Raw genomic sequence first — 7842 nt, forward strand, 5'->3', positions numbered from 1 at the left:
TAAAAATCAAGGGATCCATTATTGTTGTGGGCTGAATGTAGCTAAGCCGTAGGGGAGTATAGCTACGTTGGCTTTTTCTAGTTGTAGCGTCATGTAGGGTGCTGATAAGCCTTGCCCTCCAAAACACATGCGCTCGCTAGCCTTGTGATTTCGTAAAAGTCTGGAGTGTTGCAATTTTTCAATGTAGTGTCGCAACGTTGCATGAAACGCATGCTACTGCCTTCTAGCGGAATTTATTTGGATTGTTTTAATTTTAATTTATTTTGAAAAATTGAAATTAAAATTGGGAGATTTGGTTTTGTTTTGTAATTTGGAGAAGAAAATTGGAATTAAATAGATTGAATTGAGATAATCGATTTGTTATTTATTTTTCCAAAAAGGATTTGGGATTTCAAATGCAAAAAGATTGTGGATTTGAAATTAGAAAAGGAAAAGGAAAAAGAAAGAGTTGTTTATATTTATTAGTTGTGGGTAAAGTTAAATAAGAGGAAAAAAGAGGAAAAAAAATGAAATAAAATTTTGCTTTCCCTCCTCCTACGCGCGTGTTACGGGAGGAAAAAAAAAAAAAAGAAGAAGCCGCCAGTCTTCTTCTCCAAGTCGCGCATTTCACCTGCTACGATCCCTAACCTCAGACGCCGACCAGCCGCCTGAAGTTTTTTCGTGCCTCTCCCTTTTGGGCCGTTCGGCGAGGAGCCCAGTCATCCGCGTCATTCATCCCAGCCGTCTGCAACGCACCCCGTTGCTAGCTGCTGGTCCACACTGGTGCTCTGCCACCATCCCGTGCCGCTGATCTCCATCGCAAGAGGTCTTCGCCGGATCTGTTCAAGCAACCACTGATTTCTCGTCGGAATTGGTATTTTGAGTAAGTACTTGGTGCTTTGTGGGTTTCCTTGTAAAATCCTGAATACCATTAAATTGCAAGTTAATTTGAGATAAAGCCATTATGTTTGGATTTCTAGATTGAGGTTGGAAGTTTTAAGCTACTGTCCAGCTAATTTAACAGGTAATTTTTCCAGATTGATAGTAGAGTTGGTTTGATTTTGAAGTTTCGAAGTGGTTTCGGGTATATCGCTTGTTGGGTCAGCATTTGAAAGTATTTGGAATTATTTAGATTGAGATTTGGATTTCAGATTTTTTTTTTATTTAATTTTGTATTTATTATTTTAGGTCTTGTTTGACAAGGAGAAGATAAGCTTGGTTGGGTTTTTTTTTATTTTTTTATTTTTTTATTTAAACTTTGAGGTCAGTAATCACTACTGGAACCACCCTCATGCCTGGCGATAAAAATTAAGGATAGTTATGTTGGTTCTAAGACTTATACGAGCATGTGATATATATGTTTGAAGCATGTTATATGTATGAGTATGATTTATTTATTTTTTTTACAACATATATTAATAGGACGATTGAGCATGGGCCTAAATTCTAAGGCAAGTGGCATTATTACTAGAATGATATGTGTGAAAGTATTTTGTACTCATTATTTTTCATGTTTCTTTTTCAGGAAAAGGTAAAGGCACACTGGTGAATGACAGATAGAATTCATGATCGAGCCATTAGGACAATTCATATGCTTCCGCTCAAGTTTCTAGGATTTTATGTTTTAAAATTTCTAGTCTTAAGATTTGAATTCGAAGTTTTGGTATTTGTGCTTTAGACTTTTAAAAATATTTTCTAGTTTTGTTTTATTGTTTTAAGGGTACCCTGCCAAATGAATTTCGATTATTTAGTTTTAATAAAGTTTATTATTTTATGCAATATTTTTTTGTTTTACTAAGCCATAAAAAAAAGATGTCAATTTGAATTGCATGCATGTATGTCTATAGTAACAACCTAGTTTAAGTTCTAGGGAGTCGGGTCGTTACATATTATCATGTAAACTTGTGGCCAAGTTTGTGTTATTTCATTTTGTTTCAATGATAGAGTTGGAAATGTGTATCTTCACTTGTAATTTTAGTTTCAAATATAAATTGATTAGTTGACTCTTAATTTTTTCAAAAGATTATTATATTTTAAATTTTATAATAGCTTTATATATTAAATCAAATATAATTTTTAATTAATAAAATATGTTTACCGACGTTTTTTATAACGTCCAGTAAATTAGAGTTCTAAAAAAGTAACTTCAAAGTTATAGTGGCACGATATATTAATTTTAACAACGCTTAAATATGTTGCAATAGTATTTTATGTTGCTAAAACGTAAATTTTAGAGACGCATGTTCAACATCACTATATAAAAGAAATAGTTACAAATAATGTGTTCCTAAAAGTACGCATTTAGTAATGCGTATGTGTTAGTAAAAGTAGACTTTTAGCAATGCACAATAAATATGTCACTAAAACCTTAAGCTACATGGCTATAACGACATTCTTAACAATGCGGGTCTCCACGTTGCTAATACTTTTAATGGTGCTTTTTTACCATAAGCAACGCATTTTGTGCATTACTAAAAAGTGATTTTCTTGAAGTGGGTATTTAAATGTTTCATTTAACCATCACTATAGTAATTTAATTTGTAATTAACTTACAGAAACAAATAGTGGGAATTCAACTTCTAATATTAATATAAATGTTCTTTTAGTAAATAGTGGTAGAGGGACTCTTGAGTGCTAACCCATCAATTTAATTCTTATATTATTAAATTTTGACGGTTAACAATGACCTATGTAATATAGAACATCGAATAAATAAAATTTTTATTTTTAGTGGCTAAGAAATAAGATAATATTAATATATCACATAGCATTCTTATCAATGTCCTAGATAACATTTCACTAATTTTTTAGCAACAAACACCTTTTCTATTAATCAAAATGAGTATGGAATGGTTCAATAAACCTAACAAATATATTATCAACTTCAAAGGTAGAAGTTTGATCTCCCTCTTCAATATTGTCGACAAAAATCTCTCCATGTTAAGTTGCTCTTCTGTATCATATTTTCTTGTTTAAGCAGATAATTAAGATGTGTTTGCATTGCTTCTAATTTCAATAAAATAATTTTATATCTCACCTTTTTCAAAAGTGCTATATATACCAAAATTTTCAAAAGTTATTCTACCAATTGTAATTGTGTTTGCTATATATATATATATATACCAAAATTTGAAAATTGTCGGTCAATCATTATAAAGTTATTATGGATAATAATCCATCACAACATTATTTCTATAGTTTATAAGTCAATCCAACTTTGTAAAATACTCTTTATTTGTTAAGATTCTTTATAAGAACACTTTTGACCATCTAAAATTGCTCAATAAGGTATACTAAACATTATTTAACTTATTATTTCCTCAAAACGGAAATTGATTTTGTTTAATTATCATTATTTTTTGAAGTTATTCCAAATAATATTTACAAGTGTTAAGGTGGAACATAGATCTATTTCAATTTCAGGTGAGATTCACATATATATTAATAAAGGAAATTTTTAAATAAATAAAAATGAACCAACTTATTTACAAATATAGCATAATATCACAATCTATTATTGATAAACGGTGATAGAAATCTACTAGTGTCTGATAGATGTCTATCACAGTCTAGTTACCCTATTAATAAATTATTTAAATAAATTTAGAGATATTTGAGCCACACTTCTTGCAAATAGCAATTTAAGTAATAATATTTTGTTCAAACTTGTTTTAAGCCACTTGTTGCACATTATGAGGTGTGGACGTACGTGTTGGTCTCATAATGAGAAATTTAAGGAATGAATTTTATGGGATTGAGAGAAATAGTCATTCAAATGTTGTAGGAATGGCTAATTTTTTGACAAACAAATGATGATTTAACTTCAACATTTGATTGAATCTTTGACAAATATAGTAAATAGAAGTTGGAAGAGAATTTTCAACACAATTTCGATTTTCTTCTCCCATATAAAGAGGGTTGAATGAATTTGCATATTCATTCAAATTTCTAAGTTAGCAATTATAAACGAAAAGGAGATTAGACTAAGTAAAAGACGTAGAAATGATTAGATTGAGATCAAACATCGTAGCATTATTATCTTTGTTGTTATTGTTTGCATCTACAACTAAAGGTCAATCCATTTTTGATGTTACTAAGTATGGTGCCAAACCTAATTCTGATATTACTCAGGTAAGTATATGTATATATATGAAAAAAATAAATTTATATAGAAAATTTTAATTTGATGAAATAATTCAACTTACAGGCCTTAGAAAATGCATGGAAGGAAGCATGTGCATCGACCACTCTAAGTAAATTGTTGATTCCAAAAGGAGTTTACCAATTAAGTGAGTCTAGGCTCATAGGTCCTTGCAAGAGTGTTCCTATTGAGGTTTAAGTCGAAGGGACATTAGAAGCTCCTCTCCTTTGGAGAGGGATTGGTTATTTTCTGATATATTGATCAACTAACAATGTCAGGCATTGGAGTTTTTGATGGTCGAGGAAAAATAGGTTGGGAAAAGAATGATTGCCATAAAAATAAAGAATGTAAAAAACTTCCAATGGTAAAATCTCTAATTATATATATTAACTTATACTTTTTCCCCAATTGATATATAGTTTAAAAACACATAATTTCAATTGTCTTCAACTCATAGTTTTTTTTTCTCTCTCTTTTTTGTTTAAACGTTTCAGAATTTGAAGTTCAGTTTCGTTACCAATTCAATAGTGAAGGACATTACTTCCTTGGATAGTAAGAATTTCCACATCAATCTTTTGGGCTGCAAGAATTTTACTTTTCAACACGTGACAATTATTGCACCAGACCATAGTCCCAATACCGATGGGATTCACATAAGTAGCTCAGAAGAGATTAACATTCTTGATTCAAAAATCGCAACTGGGGATGATTGTGTGTCTATTGGAGACAACAACAAGGATGTAACTATTACTGGTGTAACTTGCGGACTAGGACATGGCATTAGCATAGGAAGCTTAGGCAAGTACACCAAGGAGAAAGATGTGTAGGAGTTACCGTGAAAGCATGCAAAATAATCAATACTTCAAACGGTGTCAGGATCAAAACATGGCCAGATTCTGCAGGCGCATTCGCAGCCTCTGACATTCATTTCGAAGATATTGAAATGGTTAATGTTAGCAATCCTGTCATTATAGATCAAGAATATTGTCCATATAATCAATGCAATCGAAAGGCATGTATTGAAATTATTCTTCTAATTCATTTTAAACTTGGTTACTTTAAGAAATATTCTTTTTTTCTCTTTTAAAGAAAAGTGCAAACTTGAGGTATAGTCATATCAATAATTTTTTTTGGTATGTTTTAGGTTCCATCAAAAATTAAGATCAACAACGTCAGTATGAAAAATATCAGAGGCACTTCTGCTACTCCGGTCGTAGTCAAACTTTGTAGCAAAAGTAGACCATGTGAAGGTGTAGAAGTTGCAGATATTGACCTCACTTACAGTGGAAATCGAGGACCGATTACATCTTAATGTGCTAATGTCAAGCCCACCATTTCTGGAAAGCAAAACCCAAGTATATGTGCTGAACCTGCTCCTGTTGATGCTCCATCAACAAATTAATCTTTTCAACAATGACACAAGTTAGCAAAACCATATGTGAAGTTTATCATATCTCTATTTCACAACATTTTTGTTTTACTTCTAACATTCCGTAGGTGTGCTTCATTTAATAATGCAAGCAGCTTAGTATGTACCTTTTTCTTCTTTCAATTTATTTTAAAATGCATTTTAAACAGAAGTTCATCATAAATTTCTATCTTAAACTGTAGATTCTATCAATCTCAACCTTAGACCTAATTAAGTGAGTCATATTATTTATTTTCAAAGTTTTAATAAATATAACATTAGATAAGAATTCCACTTTCACTGACGCTATACTCTTAAATTTGAAAAGTTATGTCTAACTTTATTGAGCTTTAAAATTGTTTCCTAAAAATACACTAAAGAGTTTTTCTCTAAGATAATGGAAATTATTGTGACTACTCATGTGTAAAAATTAATTTTTGATTGATGTTATAAATGATGCGAAATATATTTTCTTTTGTTATTAGCAATGATATACATGTTGGAACAATGATATTTAGCAATGATATTAATCTATTAGATAGTTGAAATAAAGTGGTACATATTATAATACATGCCTTTGAATTTTGACACGTTAGCTCTCATGAATTAGTTTTTTTAAACAATTTTAAAGTTGAAAATTAAGAAAATTATAATAGGTGGCAAAATTGGTTATTACCAATTTACCAATATGCTATCACACAAATAAATATTTCAAAATTATTATTTTTAATCTTTTTTTGTGAAACAATATGAATATTTTTATGTAATTATTTTTTAGTATAGCCAATAACTGATATACTATCACTTTTGTCTATCACGGTAGGCCACAATCATGAACCACTCATAGATCACCATATTTATGTGTAACACTAATTGAAAATTTTTTTAGTTGGTGAAATTTTCAACTTAACCCAAGTTGAAAATTAGTTTGACCCAACTCAACTCTTATAATTTGCATCAAAGTTGGTTGGGGCCTTTCAGGTTATAAAATTTTCTGAATGCCTTCATCTTAGCACCCTTTTCAATTTCTTTGTTTATCATCATATTCGTTTGAGATTTTTTTTTTCATATTTATCATTGATAGACTATTCGATATTTTCATCGACATTGCTTACGAGACCCTTCTAACATCTACAAAATTAAATTACCCCTTCTTTCCCCTTCACTATCTACCTCGACAGTCTTTCTTCTCCTTCTTCTTCTTCTTCTTCTTTTTTTTTTTTTTTTTTTTTTTTTTTAGAGATAGACATGGAGAGATTTGAACAACATACTTGTAAACCCCCGAACTTAGGTTCCCTAGATAAGCATGTTTAGCCAAAGGAATATTTATTACATATTTATTAAATAGAAATTCATGTTGTTTATAGGAATTATGAAGGAAGGGAAGGAAAAAAAATATCAAATGAAGAAACTCAATCATTAGTCTACTGGAGGCATTAAGTGTGGAGTGACGCGAAAATTAATTCTTTGAACTCAGGAAGCGGCAGAAAGATTAAAAAGGGAAGTGAAAATTCAAAAGCATGGTTTTGGCAAATGACAAGAGTAAATTTAGCGAATTTGGTGCCATTTGAAAGCTAGGAGAATCTAGTTTTCATGTTTGTCCTGCTGGAGAAAAATTGTAAGAGGAGAAGAACAAAAGTGGAGAATTTGCAGAAGAGGCAGAACCATAGATTAATTAGGGCCCAAGGTAAAGTTTGGAAGTTCCAAACCAAATTGTAAGGAATTCTAGCTGAAATTTTAAGCTATGGAAGTTAACTCAAATCTAAACAAGTTTGTAGAAGGAAGTTTCTTGAAAAGAGCTCTGGATTTTGAGTTATAAATTTTTGAAGTTATAACAGGGAATTGGGGCATAAGCAAACAACTGCTTGTGAGGAACAAGCAAGCAGTTCATCAGGGAGAATTATAGCGAGATTTGGGCATGAGGATCTCGTTTATAAAGGAAATCTCGCTGATTTTATAAAGAGGATCTCACTCTAGGGGGAAATCATGCTTGGAATTGAGGTGAGTATCGCTAAGAATTTCATAAGAAAAGCTTGATCTCGCTCTAGAGGATCTCACTGGTATCGCTCTAGAGGATCTCGCTAGCATCGCTCTAGGGGATATCGCTAGTATCGCTCAGGGGGATCTCACTGACCTCGCTCACGGGGGATCTTGCCAGTAAAGCTGTCTGTATTGATGGAAGTTCCTTTAATAAATGAATTATTTGAGATATTTTACTAGGAATTCTAAGTAGTTTAATCGGGAATTATATCTTTTCAGGCTAAGAAGAGCTAGGGGAAGTGTATAAACCAATAAGAGCCTGACGAACTGTGAG

The 7842-nt window shown here is 31.4% G+C and overlaps 1 long non-coding RNA gene and 1 pseudogene across 1 annotated transcript; both read left to right on the forward strand.

The window, feature by feature from the left end:
- Nucleotides 1-483: 483 nt before the first annotated feature.
- Nucleotides 484-1758, forward strand: LOC150036128 (uncharacterized). Its single transcript, XR_016529589.1, has 2 exons — nucleotides 484-862; nucleotides 1505-1758. It is a non-coding gene; the product is annotated as an uncharacterized LOC150036128 (long non-coding RNA).
- Nucleotides 1759-3981: 2223 nt separating this feature from the next.
- On the forward strand, nucleotides 3982-5522 carry LOC120078667 (exopolygalacturonase-like; annotated as a pseudogene).
- Nucleotides 5523-7842: the final 2320 nt, after the last annotated feature.

The sequence above is a fragment of the Benincasa hispida genome, chromosome 5, assembly GCF_027475165.1.
Source record: "Benincasa hispida cultivar pf3 chromosome 5, pf3_genome.v1.1, whole genome shotgun sequence".
In the NCBI taxonomy this organism is placed as follows: domain Eukaryota; kingdom Viridiplantae; phylum Streptophyta; class Magnoliopsida; order Cucurbitales; family Cucurbitaceae; genus Benincasa; species Benincasa hispida.